This window comes from Chrysochloris asiatica, unplaced genomic scaffold (assembly GCF_000296735.1).
Source record: "Chrysochloris asiatica unplaced genomic scaffold, ChrAsi1.0 scaffold00103, whole genome shotgun sequence".
Taxonomy (NCBI): domain Eukaryota; kingdom Metazoa; phylum Chordata; class Mammalia; order Afrosoricida; family Chrysochloridae; genus Chrysochloris; species Chrysochloris asiatica.
Window position 1 is genome coordinate 4,361,759 of NW_006408621.1, and position 5,333 is coordinate 4,367,091.

Consider the following 5,333-nt stretch of genomic DNA (forward strand, 5'->3'; position numbering starts at 1 on the left):
GGTTTCCGAGGGTGTAAATCTTTACGGGAGTAGAAAGCCTGATCTTTCTCCCGCGGAGCAGCTGGTAGTTTCGAACCGCTGACCTTAAGGTTCGCAGCCCGACTCGTAACCACTACGCTACCAGATATGCTACACCAAATGACTCTGTAGGATAAGCACTAGACAACAGAACCACAAGGTTGGCTGTTTGAGCCCACCAGCCGCTCCGTGGAAGAAAGGTGCGACTTTATGCTTCCGCCAATATTTACAGCTTCAGACACCCTTATGAGTCGGAATCGTCTTAACGGCACTTGATAAAAACAATAATTTTTGAAACATAATCTCACAGCCTCTCCATTTGATGCCCTACCCTGAACTCGTTCTTCTTCTAAATCTTAAAGGCATTTACTCCACAAGAGTCTTGCCTTTGCATCTTCAAAGTTCAGGCACTGATAAGACACTTTTACTTTTCACATTCTTCAGTCCAACTCGCCAATTCTTGAGGTGTGTTCATCTTGAGCAGTACTTTTAGGAGTGCAGAAACTCCACAGCAGAATGCTGAGCAAATCCTCAAAGTGTTGTGTTCACAAGGGGTGTTGGAGACAAGAAAGGTCCCACCACACCTGCAGCTGTATATGTGGTGTTAATGCCCTGTATCCAGTAAGCACTGTAAAGAAAGTGTTGACAGACTGCATAGAATGAATCGCAGTGGGATGCTCTTGGCTATGAATTATGTACATAATAAAGTTTTGGTACTAACAGAAGCCATTGTCCATATTTTGAATATGTTTTGATGATGTTACTGGTCCTTTTGATTTGCAAATAGAGGAAAGAAAATTCCCTAAGTACAAACTTCACAAGAACTAAACAGAAAATTATACCATGTAAGGACATAGTCTGTCCATGAACTCTCTCAATGGAAGATCATGCAAATAGTGGACTGAAGTCATCCCAACCTTCAAAAAAGGCACCCTAGGAGGAAAGAGGGAAGAGGAAATAACGAAAACGCATAAAGAGTTGTTTGTGTAATCCAATCTGTATCTTTCTGTAAGACTTCCCATCCTAACAGCCTTTTTGCTCATTCATTGTCATAAGGAAGCAGCAGTATCGGAATACAGAGAAGGAAAGAATGGAGGCCACAAGCAGGATATGTATGTCTACAACTATTCAGGTTATTCTCAACCTGAAAAGGAGTCAAACTGATCAAGTCATTATATATCTTTTTCACTGAGTTGTGCAGCCTTTCTCTCCCTCCTTTTCTGAGTTGTTCCTCCCATATTAACATCTTCCATGGCTTCAGAAAATCTTGTTGTTGTTGTTGTTAAGTGCCGTAGAATCTTTTCCGACCCATAGCGACGCTGTTTCTGAGGAGTAGTTGGTGGGTTTGAACCACTGACCTTGCTAGAGTTCATGCTAATTTGAAAATCTGTTCTGCTTTTCCCCCCGCCCCTTTTGATCAGCATTATTCTATGGAATCAGGGTCCTGGTGTGGCGCTGTGGATTAATGCGTCAGACTGCAAAGCTGTTTGAACTGCAAGGTTCAAGCTCATCAGCCGCTCCTTGGAAACCCTATACAGGGTCGCTATGGGTTGGAACCGACTCAACGGCACTTCACAACAACAACAACATTCTATGGAATTTTCAATGAATATGTTCAGTAATGATAGCTGCCCACCATCTAGTTCTTCTGGTCTAATGGCAAAGAAGTTACTTGTTCATGGAGGCAATCTGCCACAAATTCCACAGCCTCCTTGTATTCCTGACTCTCTATTGTTCCAGGTGGAAAGAGATCAATTGTTGTACCTTGGCTACTTGAAAGCTTTTAAGACCTCGTGCACTACACAAGGAACTAGGAGGTAGAACAACAACAAAACACTGCTATCAAGTCAATTCTGACTCAGAGGGTTTCTGAAAGTATAAATCTTTATGGGAGCAGACAGCCTTCTCTTTCTCTTCAGAAGCAACTGGTGGGTTTGAACCTTGAGGTTAGCATCACCAGAGCTCCTAGGAGGTAGAACAGAAACTCTGTACACATTATTAGGCCAGTCGACTGAAACAGAAACCATGACCCTAAACCTCCAAACCAAGGAACCATTTCCCATGAAGTTGTTTGGTTATACATAAGCAACCTCTGCAACTGCTCTTCCCCACCCCCACTCCCACTGCTGTAAATGTCTATCTCACAACTCAGGTATTCAACTTTTTACAAGTGTGCAATTGTAATTGATTTCAAACTCCATCTGTATTGTAGCATGCATAAAGACTTCATTTCTCCTATTGGCAGAGGAATGTTACAGTGTTAAGTATAGACCACATTTTATTTGTTCAGTTATCTGTTGATGGGCATTAAGGTTGTTTCCACCTTTTGGTTATTATGAATACTGCTACAATGAGCAAGTCTCTTTTGGAATCTCTGTTTTCAGTTTTTTGGGTATAAACCTAGGACTGGAATTGCTGGGTCATCTGGTAGTTCTTGAAGTCCTGGTGTGGTACTGTGAGTTAATGTGCTGGACTGAAAAGTAGGTTTGAACTGAAAGGTCCGTGGTTCAAACTCACCAGCCTCTCCTCAGAAACCCTATATAGAGTCACTATGGGTTGGAACTGACTCTATGGCACTTAACAACAGCAACAACAACATGGTAGTTCTTGACGCAGGACCAAGCAGTGTTTTATTCTGTTGTGCATAGGTTCGCCATGATTCGGTACCCACTCAATGGCCCCTAACAACAACAATGGTAGTTCTATTTTTAGATGTTAGTTCTTTGAGGAGAGGCTCAACTTTTCATTGCAGTGTCCACAATTATATATTTGCGTTGCTGTTGGCTGACTTTAAGTTACTTTTCAACTCATTGTCAACTCATGTGACAGAGTAGAACTGCCCCCCAGGGTCGGTCTCCTAGGTTAGAATCCTTTTGGGCCACCATTCGTCTACCAGTTTGTGGTACTGTGGTGATTTGTGCATTGCTGTGAGGCTAGAAGCTATGCCACTGGAATTTGAAATAACAATAGGGTCACCTATAGTGGACAGGTTTCTGTGGCACTTCCAGGCTAAACAGCCTAGGAAGTAGGAGAGGCAGGCCACTTTTAAATGGTTAGCTCTTGAAAACCTATAACATACACAGCTGCAGGTATGATGGGACTTCTCCTGTCTTCAACAGCCCTGAGAGCAGTGGAACATTGAAAGAGATAGTGCTAGACCATGAGCCCCACAGGCTGGAAGACACTTAAAATATGATTGGGGAAGAGCTACCTCCTCAAAGTAGAGTTGACTTTAATCATATGGAGGAAGCAAACCTTTAATTTGCTAATGGGGCACAATTCAAAATGAGAAGAAACAGCTGCAAACTACTATTAATAATCCAAACATGGAATGTACAAAATAGAAACATTAGAAGTTGTTAAGAATGTAATGGAACACATAAAGATCGAAATCCTAGTCATTAGTGCACTGAAGTGGACAGGTGTTATCCATTTAAAATCTGGCAATCCTATGGTTTGCTAAACTTGGACTAACAAATTAAAGACAAATGGTACTGCATTCTTACTCAAAAAGAGTATTTCAAGATCTATCTTGAAGAAAAATGCTGTCTGTGATAGGATAAAATCCATATGCATACAAGGAAGACTAAGGAGCTCTGGTAGCGTAGTGGTTACGAGTTGGGTTGCTAACCTCAAGGACAGCAGTTCAAAACTACCAACTGTTCCACATGAGGAAAAACATGAGGCTTTCTTCTCCCATAAAGATTTACAGTCTCAGAAACCCTATGCAGGGTCGCTATGAGTTGGAACCGACTCCATGGCACACCACCACCACCACCACAAGGAGGACCAGTTAATATCACTATTATTCAAAGTTATGCACCAACTACTAATGCCAATGATGATGAAGTTAAAGATTTTTCCCAACTTCTTCAGTCTAAAGATGATGAAACATGTAATGAAGATGCATTGATAATTACTGGTAATTGGAATATGGAAGTTGGAAACAAAGAGGAAGGATCAGTAATTGGAAAATACGGCTTTGGTGATAGAAATGATGTTGGAAAATGCATGCTAGAATTTTGAATAACCAATAACTTATCCATTGCAAATGCCATTTTCAATTGCATAAAAGACGACCGCTTATACACATGGCTCTCACAAGATGGAAGACACAGAAATCAAATGGACTACATTCTACTGGGAATGTAATGATGGAGAAGCTCAGCATTTCTCAAGTTGAAAGGACTAAAGAAAAAAACTCAAGTCTTGGGTTACAATATTGAAGGATTCTGTGGGAAAAATACTAAATGAAGCAGGAAGAACCTGTCCCCCCACAAAAAAGATAGAAGGTCAAAAAGAATTGGCTAATGTTCAACCATTTCAAGACATAGCATATGATCAAGAACTTATAGTATTGAAGAAAATAAATTCAAATTGAAATGTACAAAAAAATTATTGCAGTGCTGGAGGCACTCACTTGTCTATGCTAAGAAATTTACAAGAAAACTACTTGGCCAGCCTATTGGAAGAAATCCACATATATGCCCATTTTGAATTAAAGTGGCAGAATGGAATGCAGAAATCATCAAACAATATCATTACTATCACATGCATCAGTGAGTCAAAATTGACAAGGGATTTGTGTTTACAGAGCTTCTAGGCATTCCTGTGCAGTGAAGGGCATGAAGTTCCTGATAGATGCTCAACTAAATAGCCAATATTTGTCACATGTTTCCCTATACACATCCCCACATGTGCCTGGCATGGGCTGCTCTGGAAGTTGGAAGGAGACACTTAGCTTGTAGGAGGGCACCAGCAGACCTGAGAATGAGCCCAAGGGATTCTCCTCCCCTTCTTTTTCCCAGCCAGAGAAAGGGATGTGTCTAACGGGAAGCAGAGAGGCATCCAGAAGAAAAAGGCAGAAGGACGCTTCCTGAAGACAGACAGCTGAAACACAGTAAAACAGCAGACTAACTGGGCAGTTCATCTGGTCCCAGCCAGAAGCAATAATGTGGATAGAATTGGCAGAGTGCTGTAAGTGTGAATTCAATATGAGCTGCTAACTACTTTAAACAACCACCATGCATCTGTCAGTTTATCCTATTGTGGTAACCTGTGTGTTGCTATGATACTGGAGGGAGTCTTGATGTGGCACTATAAGATAAGCATTCAACTACAAGGTCGGTTTCAATCAAAAGGCCAGCAGTCCAAATTTGACAGCCGCTCCTCAGAAACCCTGTGCAGGGTCACAATGAGTTGGAACCAATTTGACAACAGTGAACAACAAATATGATGATGTGCCACTGGTATTTCAAAAATATCAACACAGTCACTCATGGTGAACAATTTTCAGTGGCGCTTCCAGAGTTAGA